This window comes from Cheilinus undulatus, linkage group 12 (assembly GCF_018320785.1).
Source record: "Cheilinus undulatus linkage group 12, ASM1832078v1, whole genome shotgun sequence".
Taxonomy (NCBI): domain Eukaryota; kingdom Metazoa; phylum Chordata; class Actinopteri; order Labriformes; family Labridae; genus Cheilinus; species Cheilinus undulatus.
The window spans coordinates 37,029,416-37,047,216 of NC_054876.1; the positions used below are offsets into that span (position 1 = coordinate 37,029,416).

The following is a 17,801-nucleotide window of genomic DNA, read 5'->3' on the forward strand; positions in this document are numbered from 1 at the left end:
CAGTGTAGGGATGCATGATATTCACTGATATTTGATATGTCCATATTTACAAAACTGTTTTAGATATCAATACTGATATTCATATACATAGTTCAGACCTAAAACGTAACCCCTCAAAACAAGGGATGGACGATATCGGATTTTTGCCAATATCCGATCTGATTCATTTTAGCCGATACAGATATCGATACCATTATTTAAATGTGCTTTACAGACAAGAAATTTCAGTCCTTCAGGACATACTTTAAGGTTTGAGGATGACCAAGGAAACAAACTTTAGTCCATAAAAACACTTTAAAGTTTAAAGAATGAGGATAAATAAAGACAAAGACCTCAACTGACATAAGTCTGTTGGGTCAGCCTAAAATTCCACTAATTTATTAGTATATGTGGACAAAATTCACAGTCGATATATGATGAAATACACAGGCAAAATATTGGATGTAAATATCAGCAGACATTTTGATATCTACCAATACCGTTACCAGACCGATAATATCGGGCATCCCTACTCAAAACACACTTTAAAGTTTCTGGGTCAACAAGGAAACAGACTTCAGCCCCGTAAACAAACTTTAAAGGTACAGTATGCAATATTTAGTCTAGTAGCATTCAGCTACTAGACTTTGTTTCATCGAGCATGTCTCTACAGTACAATGGAGTGGACCAAATAACAAATATAGATTTGTGTTTTAAATTCCACTGGTCTACAGTTAGCACCAGAAAAGTAAGCACCCCTATCTAGAATTTGACTACTTGAAGTCACTATCATCCATAATTTTACACTCTTTACCTTTAGGTTCAAGCAATGACTGAACAAAGAAAGAGACTGCAGATGACTTGGTACTGTTGTTCCTGCCCAAAACTTTACAAACCTATTTGTAAATTCAGTCAATATTTTCTGCAGGAATAGATATCTACAGTCCATATATTGGTTGTAATTATCAGCTGAAATTTTCAGTTTTTAAGCTGATATCTTTTAATACTCATATGCTGATAATATTGTGCATCCCTACAAAATACTATTAAAAAATAAAGGAGGAAGTGAAGGAGAGTTTAGGAAATTTCATAGCAGTATGAAGCCAACAAGAAGAGGGGTTTGATTCCTCTCATGATGACCCTCGTGACAAGACTCTTTGACCACCTGACATCACATTTTATTATCACCGCAATTCGTTAGAAGCCCCAGAACAGCGAATATCCTATATCAAACTAAATACACCCCTGTTGTTCTGGCTCTAAGTGCACAAACAGTCTAATATGTCAGGTGGTGTTTTCAATTTTTACAGTGGGAGGAGATAGAGAAGCATCATCCATCATTATACGCAGTGGGTTTATAACTTTAAAAATACTTCTCTTGAAGCCTCTGCATCTTCCTCCTGGCGTAAAGCAAAGATTGTTGAATTTAACTGTAAGACGTTATCTGTTAAAGCTGAATTGTCTTTGACAAACAGGATAAATGACGTGATCTAAAGTTAAAATCCTCGCAGACAAACAGCATCAGGAGACATCAGTCTGATCTTATGTCCCTGACAGTGACTCAACCTGGCTCCATGGCTGTGCGATGCTGCTACCGTCACCTTCATCACAGCTCTGAATTTACAAGGGCAAGCAGTAAAACATCACTGGTTTTAATTCTCTCTATGTCACAACAATGACCGTGGTCTCTGACGTCAGGGGTTACAGGCGGCATTAACAAAGAGCCAGGGAGCATTAAGGATTATTTTAATGGCATTACCTCCCTGCCAGACAATAAGAGCCCAACATGGCACACACATGTACACAGGCAGCCTCTCCCTGGTGCTTGTTTGGTGGAGGAAATAAAAGTAGGCCGATCGATTCAAGAGTCTCCTCTCACTCTGCCCCCCTCCTACTCAACCTAGAATAGTACGAGTTCCACGCAGGCCTCTCATAAGAAAACACACCCTTGGATTGTGTATTATAGCATCAAGGAAAAAAAAAACCTAGCATGTCTGCTTTTTGTGTCATTTGGGTGTATTTGATTTAGCATTGAGCTTGGACAACAACAAAAAAATCTCTGTTTTTATTTATTGAATATGTCAAATAACTGTCAGCCTCTTTTTGACTACTGCAGCTGAACAAAAGAACACTGAGAGCAGGGGTGTCAAGAACAACATGTGACTTGTACATTACCAGTTGCCACACTGCTCTTACCTGCAATCTGTAACACATAAGGCATAATGGTAGGGTAAGCCGTCTAGCTTCTGATACACCTTTAGAGGCATAACAGGAGGGAGACAGTGGCAAAGGTAATGTCAGACCTGTGTATGTGTATGTAAAGCTTCTGCTGTGTTTGCATGCCTCTTGTGCCTCCACAATGTCATAATGCAATAAAGCCGATTTTGTGTCCCTGTGTATGAAATGCAAAAGTACGGTGAAATGATGGCAGAACTTCATAAAGGCACTGTGTACTGGTCTATAGAGAGGAGGTGAAAGAGTAAACACCACTGTGGAAACACAGTTGTGAAACAGAGACATTTTTTACATTGTTGATACAATACAGGATTTTTTTCTGCATTTTTTGCCTTTATTCAATAGGAAAGCTGAAGGGAGAAAGGGGGAAGACATGCACCAAGACTGGGAATTGATCCCGTCACCAGTGCGTTGAGGACTACAGCCTCTGCGTATAGGTACCTGCTCTACAAAATGAGCTACACCGGCACCCAGTTGTCTGTATTTGGGGCCTTTTTTTCCAAGCACTATGTACAAGGTGTGTGATTGTGATAAAAGAAAATTATTCCCCATTCGCATGGAATTAGTATTACCTAGGGACCTCTGGTAATTTGTAAGAATTGAACAGGACATCTGTGTTTTTAATCCCATGTCAAATCAACTATAAAAAGTGTGAGTAAAAATTCAAGGGCAAATTACCTACCATATTTTAGAGCCTACATAGGTTCATAGTTAATTCTAATCCTGTGCGAATCGGCATCTCTTTAAGGTGGTAATAATGTTTATTAAAGGTCCGTGCATCTTTCTCTGATTGAACAAATAATAGAGGCTGCGTAGGAGATTGTTACCAAAGTTTTAACACATAGACTGTAGCTTATAAATAGTGCTCCTCTTTCACTCAATTTCAGTCTATGTGTAAAAATGGCTTTACTTCACTTATTTACTCTGTTGTCTGAATGTGCTTGCGCACACCGCTGCTCTCTTCGTACACACAGCTAATCTGCTTCCTAGAGTTTGTCTTTGCATCTTATATCAGTACTATTTAGCCATACATTTCATGCATAACACAATTTACAATTTGCAATGTGTTGCTCAGTATTCAGTGGTTCAACTGCAACAGCTGATCTGTGTGAGAAGGGTTGTTGTGAATGCTTAACGATCTCAAATTTATAGAGTGCAGAATAACATCAGCATCAGCATCAGCTGCTTGAAAACCTAAAAGTAACAGGAGAGATGGCCAACAGTATGTATAGGACATGTGCAGGGAACGTCTCCTGCAGAACGTGATGCGCACAACGTTGCCTTTTTTATATTTTTTAGAGGTAAAATTTCACTGTTTTCATTGCTGCAGCCATGCAGCACCCTTATGGTTTCCTTCAGATTTGTCTGTACATTCGAGTAAATTACAGACTTTACCTATCCCGTGTGAATGCACTGCATCGTACAATGACATCAGGGGGTAACTGACATATTATCAGAGGTCCACAGGTAATACTAATCCTGTGCAAATTGTACTTTAGCCACAATTTGGGAGTGGTATTTTTTGTTTTGTTTAAAGCTTATTTTTGGGCGGGTGTCTGTTTTACTCACTTAGCCAAACTGGTGCCCTGGGTGCCATTTTTAAAAAAAGATTTCTGTTTGCATCTTTATTTATACAAGGCAGACAAGAAAGACAGAAAGGAAGCGAGAGATGAATGATGGCAAATGTCATGCAGCTAGATAAAACTGGCAGCAAAGTGTTTATGTACTGTATTAATCTATTGTCACAGTGTGCATCAACTTCAAACAGGCATTAACACTGTTTTATTTTTTCTAGTATATGGTTTAAGTTTTACATTTCAGTATTCTGACTATCTTAGTCCAGAGATTTTACAATAGCTGACAGTGAGTTTTTTCAAATGTATCTTGAATCTATTCCACTTCAAAATGAAATCATAACCACAGACGTGACAGCATAGTCAATATATAAACTGTTGCAAATTCGATCACTGATAGTTTATTGTTTGATGTGTGTATCAGTGGTGTATCACACCACATACAGCATGATTTTAACATCTTTTCTCCCTGGGTGTGGATATGATGCAGATTTAAGCATTATCCAAGCCTGAACAAATCAATTTGATCATGAAACCAAGGAAATTAGTCTTTTATGTGATTCTGGGGTATGAGATTGAAAAACACTGTCAGCTGTAAATGAAAATTAAAGGTACTTAGAAGCAAGGATGCACCAATTGTAAAAAAAAAAAAAAAAAAAAAAAAAAAGAGAGAAAAATTTTAAAACAACAATTCAGCTGATAGGCATTTCATACACAGATGGGGCTTTTTCTGACCTTTGGTGAAACACTCCCACAATGCCACAATTTTTTCTCTCATTTGACCAAGAAAACTGATTATCCAACAGGTCACATCTTACAGCCAATAATAAATCTCTTCTCTGAACTGGTGCTAGATGTCTGCATTAAATTGATACCACACCACAGATGAACATCTGTCACTGACAATGGCTCATGCTCACATTACTCGCCATAGCCAATGTCAGGTAAAATCATGTGCAAGACACGTAGGGCACTAAGGATTCAACACCAGGGCCATCGTGCCATAATCCGGGCTGGAAAGATGGGGAGGGCAGCCAAGGTCAAGCTCTTGCATTTCTCTTGTTCAGGCCTTTTCCCCAAAGTGGTACACCCAGAGACCTTTGGGGGTTTTCAGGCCCTTGGGACATCCACAGCAAGCCGAGGGTCTCATGGCAATCCTACTACATGCCTGGACGGTACCCTGGGCCTTGCAACTCGCCACATCCACCTATTAGTAGCCCTGAAGGTGTGGACAATTTTTCGCCAACGGATTATATTCCCATGCACCTCATGCCTGATAGTGCTGTCAGGAGGGCCTTCATGGCTTCAATTTTTGGCAAAAACATGCCTGAAAGTTCTGCACAGTGCTGTACATCAGCTGTGCTGATACTGGTGTTAAACTGATGCATCTGTGCATCCCTGCTCAGAAGTCAGAGGCTGAGTGATACACGTTGTAAAAAGTCTCAGTGATGTCACTCCACTTATCTCTTGCCTGACCAACATCCGCACTCACATTTTTTAATATTCCCCATAGATAAAGTATATCTGTCTGTCTGTCTGTGTTTAGTAGGGATTCAACTTTTTTTTTTTAAATATTGAATTGAAAAGCAACTGTTGGTCACACCAAACAAACTTGTCCGTTTTCACCTGAAATTCTGATTTGAGCAGCCAAATATTGACCAAGCGGCTAACACAAAGACGAAAACTCTGATCTGAAATAGATAAACTGGGACTAAAATCTAATCTCTTATCAGTACTAACATAGTGTAACGCTTAAACTCACATGCATGGGTTCATCATACAGATAATGAAAACCAATTGGTGCTAATTTGCTAAACTACTTTAACAATAGAGTACACTTTATTCAGTTTGACTCATAAAGACATTTCTTGAGTAAAGCAGAAAATTAAAGTAAAAAAAAAAATTGTGATTAATTTTCTTTTGAGATAAAAAAAAGCTAATTATGGACTAGAGGGGCATAATGGCCCAGTTATTCTGCATCAAATGTGGCTCTTTGCTCTCACTCTATCAGATAAAACACAAATCCAACAGATTAGGGTACACTGACTGAGAATTTTACACTTTTGATAAATACTGTTAATACAGAGCAAGAGTCGGAGGCAGATCTACAGCAGCAGAGATGGATGAATGGGCTGCATACTGTCAGCACAGTTATGTCAGTGCACTTGATGCAGACATATTCAGACAGTAACTGTAGGTATTATGGTACAAGGTGGAGCAAAAACTCACTCATTCAAAGTTGACCCTGATGAAAAACATCCCACCCTCCCGGCAGCCTCACCAGAACACAAACAAATCAACACAAAGCCACCGGGTCACATTCAGTCGTCACACGTGTCCTTCCATCACATCAGCTCCAACTGCATTCATATTGTTTAAAATGCTAATGTCAACCACAGTGAGTACCACACTGCATGGGAAGCCGCGCGGCTCAATGTAAATTAAATGGCCCGTCCTTTGAGTGCACTGGCTTATGTAAGCTGCTGCTGCTTGCCCCCCCAACCCCCCCCCACAGTATCTCTCCATCCCTGCCTTTCTTTGCCTTCAGCAGCCTATCCATCCCATCCCCTGAAACCCTATAATGTCTCACATCAGCTCCGTCCTAAATTAGAGAGTGCAGGAGGAGGGTGAGGAAAAGAAGGGTGGAGGGGGGGTCCGACTCCCCGCATCCCTCATTTTCTGAGCCACCTTGAAAACAACACCCCAATCCTGTTGGTGCCTCTCCATTCCATCATTGTTTGTGCTCATCATCACATGCAGCAGTGTCAAAACGCTCCTCATCAACACCAGCCTCGCTGCACGCTGCTGCCCTTTTTCTCATCTTACAAACACAAAAAATCCATCTCTTAAAACAAACTCCTGCTCCTCTTTTTGTTCCTGCATCTTCTCCTTCTCCCCTATTCTCTCAGTGTCCCTCCATCCCTATCCCCCTCCTCCCCCTCCTCCCCCCACCTTGCCCCATCTCTCTGAGTCCTGCAGCCACGAGCACTCCAACACAGGCAAGGTTTTTTTTTTTTTGCAGCATCTTCTTCTGGGCAATGTCAAAACACTGTTTTTTGAGACGATCCCTGCCTGCCTGTGTTTGAGAAGTGCAGCACAATGGAAGGAGAGAGAGGAAAGATGATGGGGGGTTAGTGTCGGGAGGAGGGAGGAGGGGAGGAGGTGGTAGTGGGGAGGCCGGGGATGAAATGCGACAAAGGTTGTGAGCCTGATTCAAACCTATAATGTTGCGTTTAAATGAGATATTCGTGGTTGTAAGTTCAGTGTGTTAAATCCATTTTCACAGGCTGACATCAACACAATGGGCAGAGAGGATGGTGATGTGATCATGCCATTATTTCATCTCCTCTGCTGCTCTAACACATTGTCTCTGGCTGGATTGAGCATGCCTGTACAGAGGTATGTGGCGTCCGCGGTGTGCACATCCATCCATCTGAATTCATTATCATCAGAAAGAGGACGCGGGGAAGCTGGAATGTGAATTCTCTGTTAGTCGAAAACACAGCGGAAAAAAAAGGCTTACCTCCACATTTCAGCTCCGCTCGACCCTGCCTTGTTTCATCCTGTTCCTCTCTGCCGACTCCCTCCCCTGCTCTCCCCATGACAGCATTTTTCTGCTATCTATCTCCACGGTGAAGCTCGTTCTCCTCCTCCTCTTGCTTCAGTTCCTCCTCCTGTCTGCCGATCTCCCTCTCTTCCTCTGTCCAAAAATAAAATCAGGCGACACGCACACAAATAAAACCCACTTCCTTGAATCTCTGTGGCTGCGTCTGAGCCGGCTCCGCTTATTCTGTTGTTAAAGTCAAGAGGCAGGTTGATTTGTGCCGTCCTCCTCCCTCTTTCTCTCGCTGATTCTATTCCATTCACATCACACTAAAGCCAGCCCCCCTCTTTCTCCTCCTCTCTCTCTCTCTCTCACACACACATGCAGCTCTACCCAGCCTCTCTCTCTCTCCTCCCCCTTCTCATCTCCTTGTCAGAGCGAGGTTGAGGCAGCGACGGACAGCAGCGACCAAAGGGAGAGCTCTCTGTCTTAAACTGAGCTGCAAAATGCTTCACTTGCAGGACTGTGAATTTTAAATTTGTGCTGAATCAAGCATCCTAAAGATCCTTGGATAATAGCATGCCACGCATGTTTGAAATGTGCCAGATTAGATGCTGATGCAATGCTGTATCAAGATAGTCAGCCCCTGCATTATTTCTGCATCATTCTTTTCCTGATATATTCATAGAAAGAGGCACTTGTGATCAAACTGTGTTCATTCAGGGTCTTATTCTGGTGACATTTCTGCACGAGTGAGATAAAGGCTTCAGGCGCAGACTCAGGGGCAAAGGTGAAAATGTCACAGTGTGTGTGTGTGTGACAGCATGTTTATTTGTAGAGACCTCTGTTTACTCCCCAAACGTAGCCAGGGCGGGTTGAGACCATAACAAACAATCAACCTGCTTTAAGAACAATGAGAGTGCAGCAGTGTAGCGACAAAGCTGCGCCTTTATCCTAAAAAGAGAAACATACCTGTGAGGTTCTATCCGTGATGTTAGGAGGAATCACGCATCTTCACCTGCCACAGCAGCAGAGCCAAGAGTCCGGCACCATCCCCCTAATTACTGTGTGGAGTCTCGTCCCGGCCATACCATATGGCTGTGTGTGTGTTAGCAGGTCAGTGGCTCTACTCTGAGGTTGGGTGGGGGCAGGGGAGGAGAAGCAGCAGCCTGCGTTGCTGGTAGTGGAGCTGGTGTGTGTCTTTAAGAGATAAGGAGAATAAAAACAGAGGCACCAGTTGATACAGACTTCTCAAAAACAAGCATTCATCCGTGCGTGGTCGTTAGCGGTCAGGTGGAGTTCAGCGTCAGTCCAGTTTGAAAAATAAGCAAATCTCCTTTTATACTGCAAAAACTCAGATCTTGGCAAGTGTATCTGTCTGATTTTAAGTCAAACAGTCTAAGTGAAATTTCTAAAAGTCACATCTTCCTAAAAAGTCCAGACAAAAAAATCTCATATCAAGTTATAAAAACAAAAAGACCTGAATTACTTGTAATGAGTAAAAATCAGGTGGAAATCTCATTCATAGATGTTGGTACAACAGGAGTTAAGAACACACAGTATACATTAATACGGTACACTGTAGGAGCAGCATGTAATCAACAATTAATTTAAAAAATCATCCAATTCTTATAAAAAGTGTAAAAAGTGCATTTTGAAAACATTCAAAGGGAATGCAGAACGTTAAACTTAAAATGTATCACAGCCCTTACTTACTTTACAACCAGTGTTGATTTAATTAGGATAAAATTGTTCATATTGGTCCACACCGTATATAGTAAAACTACACTTTTAAAGTGTTACGATATCACAAAGCTGCACTAATACTTGAAAATCTGTGGTAAGGTGGGTCTTCACTGTAAAGAACAAAGCAGAGAGTCAACCTGATAGTAAGGTGATGCATACTGATGCACTATACATCCTTTAGGAGCACCATAAGTCACAGGTGCAAGCTCTAAGTCAGTGGATAACTTCACTCATGGTGCAAATGAGTCTCACATCAAAACCAATAACAATCCATCAGAATCATGTGCAAAAGAACTCCAGTGGGAATCACTGAACAATATCCAAACACATCTAAAACGCATCTAAACACTCTACCTAAGGGTATGATGGGAAATTACATCCGCACATTGCCCCAGAAATTTGAAATTGCAGTGGGCAGATTTTAGACCAATTGATTTTTTTACAGAGTTGAGCTAACACTAGTCGATCAATACTGTCAGATAACTTTAAAACAAAAAAAAAACACCTCAATCAGAAATTCAGAATGGAGTTAAAATGACACTCTGGGATTTAAAATCAACTCTGATATGTTTAATATCAGGTGGAAAAGTACAGTAGAGTATTGTTCTTAAGTAAAAGTACAATAACTCCGATAACTCCCCCTTTCTGCATGTCATTCCCCACTCTCTCTTTCCTCAATATCTGACCCAATCAACCTTTCTGAATAAAGGCATAAAAGCCAAAAAATAAATTACAAAAAACAGTTTTGGATTCCAGCTTTTCAGATGTTTCCACACAGTGAGAAAAAGGCTCTAGTGCGGCCCATTTCTTCAGAGATATCCGGGAAAAACAGGAGCATAGCCAGAGTCTATTCATCCATTTCTACACCATTTATGCCACTCAGGGTTACAGGGGGACTGAAGTCAACCCCAGCTGCCACTGGGTGAAAGGCAGGGTACACCCTGGACTCAATCAGAGGAAATTAGGTTGCCCTAAGAATATGCTAGGAGAACAAGCAAATTCTGCACAGAAAGGCCCTGTCAGACAACTCAGAGTGCACTGCACAAAAATGTCAGCCTACATGTGATTAGATTGTAGAAGTCTGGCGTTTATCTATGTAAAATATGCATATAAAGACACCTATGTTTATCTTATAAGTCAATATGTTCTAATATGCCAAATTCCTTTTAAAGTTCCAGTGAGGAACTTCTGGTTGGTGATGACTTTGGCACCCCCTTGTGGACAGAGCAGTCTCAGGCATTATTTATAGTATTTTTTGACAGAAAAATCTAATCTTGCTTTTTAATTTAAACAGTCAACTGTTTATCTTTGGCATAGATGATAAATAAAAAAGCTGTTTCATTATCATGCAATTGGTTGCTTTGTTAGACACCATGTGTCAGCAGTTTCAGACATTTAAAATAACTGTATAGAAATCATCAGTATTGTCATTAATGATCTAGTTTGCTTTCACAGAGAAAAAGAGAAAATGGGACTAACTGTAGCCTGGTTCACAATCTACTTAACAGTTTTGCACAAGCTTTAACTGTCCCAAGTTAGCTTCGATTCTGACATGTGTGATCAAAATTTTAATAGGAAAACCCAACCCTCTCATGGAAACGTCAGGTTTCTAAGCTGATCAGTTTTCTAAACTTAAGCTCCAGTGTGGAGTTTTCAACTGGTTATAAAACAGACTGTAATTTGTAGTGATGTCTCTATACAACCTAAATATTAAAAGACCATCAGCAATGCAAGGCACATTCATTTATATTGCTAAGGATGTGTGATATTGAATTTTTGCCAATATTTATAAAACAATTTTAGCTGATATATAGGTATTGATATTAAGTGTAGTTCAAACCTGAAACTTCAGTCATTAAAACACACAATGTAAAGCTTGAGGATTTTGACAATCTTCAATCCTTAAAGCACATTTTTAAGTACAAAGAATGATGGTGAATAACAAAAAAGAGCTCAGCTGATGTAGATCTGTTGGCCCTGTTTAAAACTTCACCCAAAATTTTATGTGTGGATGATATTTACGTCTGATATAGGCAGATTTTTACAGACAAAATTAGGGCTGGGAAATTAATCTACAATGAGATTTAATCGCAATATGACCTGCTGCAATTATGAAATCGTAGAAGGTGCAATATTTCTTTAATTTGAAATACGTGTAAAAATGCTAAATTAGTTTAAAACTTTATTTTGACAGGGAGATGTCATGCATTACCTATTATGCAATCATTCAGGTGCAGCTTTTTAAGAATAGTCTACTTTCTTCATTTTTGTCCTTTATTCTTATTCACAATTCATATCCAATTTGCATTACCGGTCAAAATCATCACAATGAGATATTCTGCCAAAACTGTTCGGCCCTTGTTTAAGCTAATATTGTGTTGGTTATGATACAGACTGATTTGTTGCTTGTGTTTGTTGGAAAATACTTAAGATGAGGAACTTAAGGAACAATTGCTGATCAAATTGCAATCGCAATACTGAAGGAAAAAAATTGCAATTAGATTATTTTCACAAATCGTTAAGCCCTAGACAAAATATGGGTTGTAAATATCAGCAGACCATGTCGTGTCTGCAGATACCGATATTTTCTCTCAAGCTAATATCTGCTGATACCTACACCAAACCAATATTATCGTGCTTCCCTATCCACAGCACATTTCAACAAGGCAATTCAAAGTGCTTTACACTAGACAGCAACAGCACTATGACCAACAGAAAAAGAACCATTAAACAAGCACAACTGTAAGTGAAAAGGTTACTGTAGGTGTCAGACAAAAAAATGCATTAGGAACAGCCTTTGTTACATTTTTCACTGCATAGATTCACTGAAAGTGATTTGTTTGACTGTTTAAACTTAAAAACTAAGAACTAGGCAATACAATGATAAAAGTAATGGTAGTCTTGGTTTTAAAGTAGGGACAAGTCTGTAATAGTGAATGGTTTATTCCTCGATAAAAAACGAAATAAATCCCAGATTACACTTAATCTGAGCCTTGAATACATTCTTCCCTTACTGGTCATAAAGTTGCATTTACAGCCATTCCCTTGGAGGATGATTTGTGATGGTCTGAGCTTTTCAGACAGTGAGTCACAGCAGAGGTCATCCTGTTAACGGAGCCTCACCACAATCTGTGCAGCAGTGACACCGTGAGGAAACTCAGAGAAGCTTTTTCCACTCCTATTTTATGAAAGACTAGAAAACTGCAGTTGCAACAATGATGGTAAACATTTTATCCTCAGCATGGAAAACAGGTGTCATTCTTCTGAAACTGAAAGATGAGTACATTTCAAACAGAGGGCTGGTTTTCATTAATAATTCATACCATAGTTCAGATTGAGCAGGTGTAAATTTAGGATGTGAGCAACCACTTGTCTGACAGTTATTTCTTTTGACTGTTTCAGAAAAAAATACATTTTTAAGTGTTTATATCCCTATGAGACATACATCAGCAGCTGTAAGAAGAAGAAACTGGGTAAACTAATCTGTTTTTTGCTTGACAACAATGACAAATGTGCATTTTAAAACATTCCCCAGCTAGTATTAATATCAATATAACAGAAGTCATAAGAGTACAAGCTTTCACAGGTTTTCTTCTGATTTTCTCTGATAAAAAGTACATTTTTGTAATTTTATACCAACAGTAGTTTTCCTGAGATAACAACCCTTCTGAGTGTTTGTTTCAGATCATCAAACAAATTTTAATATCAGACAAAAATAACCTGAGTAAATACCAAATACAGTTTTTGGATAAAAACATAACTGCTTGGCAGCAACAAGTGCAAGCAAGCGTTTGTGATAACTGCTGACAAGTCTTTTTTCTCTTCTTTTCAGAATTGTTTAACTCAGCTACATTAGACGGTTTTCAAGCATGAAAAGCGTTTCAGTCAGATTTAAGTCCAGACTTAAAGTAGGCCACTCCAAAACCTCCACTGAAGTCATTCAGAGGTGGACTGGCTGGTGGGTTTTGGATTGTTGTCCTGCTGCATAACCTAAGAGTGCTTGAGCTTGAGGTCATTAATGGATGGCCGGACTTTCTCCTTTAACACTTTTTGGTAGAGAGCAGAATTCACGGTCCTGTCGATTATGGCGAGTAGTCCAGGTCCTGAGGCGGCAGGGCAGCCAGAGACCATCCCACTGCCAACACCATGTTTGACTGTTAGCATGATGCTTTTTAATGAAATCCTGTTAGTTTTATACCAGATGTGAAAGGACCTTTCAAAATGTTCACCTTTTGTCTCGTCAGTCCACAGAATATTTTTCTAAAAGTCTTGGGGATCATCAGGATGTTTTTTGGCAAATGTGAGACCATTAGTTGTTTTGACCTTGGAACTCTCCCACTGAGGCAATGTTTGCCCAGTTTCTTTTCATTGTTAAATCATGAACTCTGACCTTAACTGAGTCAAGTGAGGCCTGCAGGTCTTTAGATGGTGTTCTGGGTTCTTTTATGACCTCCTGGATGAGTCGTTGATGGAGTAATTTTGATAGGCCTGTCACTCCTGGGAAGGTTCAAAGTTTCCTCCATTTGTGGATAATGGCTCTCACTGTGGTTCTCTGGAGTCCCTAAGCCTCAGGAATGGCTTTGTAACCCATTTCAGACTGATAGATGTCAATGACTTTGTTTCTTATCTTATCTTGAGTTTCTGTAGATTGCGGCATGATGTGTTATTTTTTGAGATCTTTAAGCCTACTTCACTTTGTCAGATAGACTCTATTGATGGGATTTCTTGATTTAACAGCTCTGGCAGTAATTAGGCCTGGGTGTGGCTAGCTGAATTAAACTCAGCTTTCCAAAAAATGTGGTTAATCGCCAATAGCGCCAGGTAGTTTTTTATTTACCCTTAATAAATGAAAACAGCATTTAAAACTGCATTTTATATTCAATCAGGTTATATTTGTCTAATATTAAAATTAGTTTGATGGTCTGAAACATTTATGTGGGACAAACATGCAAAAAAGAGAGAAAGAAATAAGGCAGGGGACTTTACTTTTACACGGCACTGTATGTTATCAAAGGAAACCAGCATTGTTATTTCATGAAAACATCAGTCAAGATATTATGGGAAATGAATGAAAATGAAATACACAGATTTAATGATGTGTCCCTTTCTATACAACATAATAAATATTTTAAATATTAGTTTTACTTCTCATGGAGTGTAACTGTGATTGTCTCAATTCTTGGTACTTCTTCCTTTATAGATGCCAAGTTTAAAAAAAAAAAAGTCTTAGCTGCTGTTTCAGTTGTTATTCAATGATGGATAAGGTAGAAAAGTACCAAAGGTTAAAGAAACCTTCAGATCTCCAGGCGTACCTTACCTTAAATCTGCAATGAGCAAAACGGAGAGAGAACATTATCTAAATTGCACAAGTGTCACCAAAATGTTTGTGCAGATTTCAACAGTGTGCAGAAATATGCCTGAATTTTTTTGGTTGTTTAGAAGAAGAAATTACACAAATTTAAGAGTCTAGGACTTCTTATAAGTTTTGATATTATTAGACTGAGAAATGTAGTGTTGCCATGATAAACAATTTAAATTCTAATGCGTTTCTAGATATAGAAAAAGAAATGAAAGAACTATCAGAGTGTAACAATAAAAGATATTATAAAAAAGGTCCAAATAGCCCTGAATGTGACACCATGAGGATTCAGGATGGGGAAATACACCTACTGTCAGGACAGACTTCCCAAACGAGTCATGTGAAGAGGATTTCAGATGAGTGTGAATTCCTCTCCATCCTCTTGAGGGCTTCTGCTGCTGCTGTGACTCTGCCAGGTGCAAAAGAGAAAAGAACTGGGTCTGTTGGGCTGTTTGGGGAAGTTAACACCAATTTGCAAACTTATTATGTTAACAGTGGAGAGAAGCAAAAAAGGGCAGCTATACATAATTTAGTTAATATATTCTGATGTTTGCTTACCTATTTCTGTCCAAACGTTTAAGTGTGGTTCTGCCGTAGCTAGCATAAGCCAGGAATATCAATTAACCTCCATACACAGAAACGACTTTTAGGCAGCACGTGATCATAATTTGAGCACTTGTTTTACCAGCTTGGGCCTGGACCACCACAGCCGACCCAGCTCTTCTTCTGTTATTCAAATTTATCCGCTCTTTCACCAGCTAAGGCACAACGATATTTGAGCGGTTGCGACAAACATTTTTCCATCAACTACCACCCTTCCAGCTTCCCGACTACCATCCCTCCAGCCTCCCTTTAGCCCGTGGTTTGGTTATAATTTGGGCCCTAATAGCCACACATTGAAAAAAAAGTCCAACACCGCCCTCTGGTGGCCAATTTATAAAAGTCCAACAACCTGCGTCTACACTGTAGGCACACTGCAGGCTGCGTTGATTTCCTCAAATACATATATAAAAATAATATTTTATCAGTCTGCACAGTTTTCTGCTAAAAGAATCGTCACAGTAGTTTCAGGGAAAGCTACACTATTCATCAGAAACCCTCATTTTAACCCTAATTTCCCTGCGGGGATAAATAAAGTTATTGTATAGTATTGTAATATCTATAAATTCGACCCCAAATAATCGAACATTCGATTGTTCAACAGACTGAAATCTTTGTTTAAACCTGCCTTTTTTTTTTTTTGCAAAGATTTGCTTCGTGTGAATCATGGCTCAAAGCCTATTTTGCCTAATTCCAAAAAAGTTGGTGCACTGTGTATGCAATGATTAGCAAATCTCATAAACCCACATTCACAATAGAACACCAACAACATATCAGATGTTGAAACTGAGACATTTTATGATTTCATGAAAATATTAGCTCATTTTTAATTTGATGGCAGCAACACCTCTAAAAAAAGTAGGGATGGGACAACAAAAGGTTGTAAAAGTAAGTGGAACTAATGGAAAAAAGCTGTGCAGCTAATTAGGTTAACTGGCAGCTTCAGTAACATGACTGGCTATAAAAGGAGCATTTTAGAGAGGCAGAGTCTCTTAGAAGTAAAGATGGGCAGAGGTTCATCAATCGGCGAAAAACTGAGTCAAAAAATTGTGCACCAAGTTAAGAAAAATGTTTCCTCCATGTAACATTTTGAAGACTTGAATATCCCACCATACACAGTCCATAATGTCATGAAAAGATTCTGGGAATCTGGAAAAATCTCTGTGTTCAAGGGACAAGGCCAAAGGTCGTGACCTTCACACCCTCAGGCGTCACTGCATTAAAAACAGTCATGTGTCTGTACTGGAAATCGCTGCATGGGCACAAGAACACTTCCAGAAATCAATGTCTGTCAACACAGTTCACCATGCCATCCACAAATGCAAGTTGAAGTCAATTCATGCAAAGAAGTCATATCTGATCATAATCCAGAGACACCATTGGCTTTTCTGGGCCAAAGCTAATTTAATATGGACTGAGGCAAAATGGAAAACTGTTCTGTGGTCAGATGATTCGAAATTTGAAATTCTTCTTGGAAACCGCAGTTGCTGTGTCCTGCGGACTAAAGAGAAGAAGGAGCATCCAGCTTGTTATCAGCGCACAGTTAAAAGCCTGCATGTCTGATGGTATGGGGTTTCATTAGTGCCTATGGCATGGGCAGCTTCCACTTCTGGAAAGGTACTATCAGTGCTAAAAAGTATACAGAGGTTTTAGAGCGACACATGCTCCCATCCAGACATCTCTTTCAGCGAAGGCCTTGCATATTTCAGCAAGATGATGCTAAACTACATCCCAAATCCATCACAACAGCATGGCTCCACAATAGAAGAGTCCAGGTGCTGAACTGACCGGCCTGCAGTCTAGACCTTTCATTAATAGAAAACATCTGAGACATCATTAAAGAAAAAATCTGGCAGAGATGATCCAATCCTTCATCAGACAAGAATGGGACATTTCACTCCCAAAACTCCAGCAACTGGTCTCCTCACTTCCCAGATGTATACAGGGGATGGTACACAATGGTAAAGATGGCCCTGTCCATACTTTTTAGAGATGTGTTGCAGCCATCAAATACAAAATCAGCTAATATTGTTCATCAAACGGTCTCAGTAACATTTGATTTGTTTTTTTGTGAATGAGTATGGGTTTATAAGATCTGCAAAATTTTGCATTGTTTATCTGTATTTTACACAATGACTCAACTTTTTTGAATTTGCAGTTGTAAATATCAGCTTATCACCTTTGATGCAGTGCAACCTTCTTGGTGTATATATGAATACATTTGAGATGGTTAACCCTATTTTGCAGGGCCATTGGAGCAACTTCCTGTCAGCTGGCCTTTAACCTTTTGTTTCTCCTGTAACAAAACTGAAGGAACATGCTAAAAGGAAAATGCAAGCTGGGTCGTTAGCTATTGTCACAACACTCTTCAAGTAGTCGAGCTATAGGCTTACAAAGATCATTACGCTATGACCTTCAGCATTTTAAACGGGCATGTGTTGTTACAAGGACACCATAATGCAGACTTACTAAGTAAGAAAAAGGATAAATCAAAGAATTACTCCAAGTCCAGAAGACAAATATTGTGATTGATTCCAGATGTATCTCTTATGTTGAAATGAGAAAACAGATCAATGCGAGGGAAAAAAGATTTGATGAGTCAAATCTGACCAATCAGAGTCACCTATGTACATCCCTAGGTAGGGACTTCCCTGTTTTTTTCTTTTACCCCCATTTTCTGTGATGGGCCAAGTGCAGTTGTTTTCTTCAGATCACTCTCATCACACAACAGTGTAGGTGGTTTTCTCAGGATCTTGAGAATAAC

The 17,801-nt window shown here is 39.6% G+C and overlaps 1 protein-coding gene across 8 annotated transcripts in view; it reads right to left on the reverse strand.

The window, feature by feature from the left end:
• zmp:0000001168 (signal-induced proliferation-associated 1-like protein 2) overlaps positions 1 to 8,435 on the reverse strand; it is a 73,991-nt gene extending 65,556 nt beyond the window's left edge. For 6 of the 8 annotated variants that reach the window (XM_041801009.1, XM_041801005.1, XM_041800999.1 and 3 more), the window contains exon 1: positions 7,312 to 7,626. The gene's annotated coding sequence lies outside the window, so the exon portion shown is untranslated. Of the gene's footprint in view, positions 1 to 7,311; positions 7,627 to 8,304 lie in introns of those variants that run through there. The other 2 variants (XM_041801001.1, XM_041801004.1) reach the window with 2 other exon arrangements.
• Between the last annotated feature and the right edge of the window lie 9,366 nt (positions 8,436 to 17,801).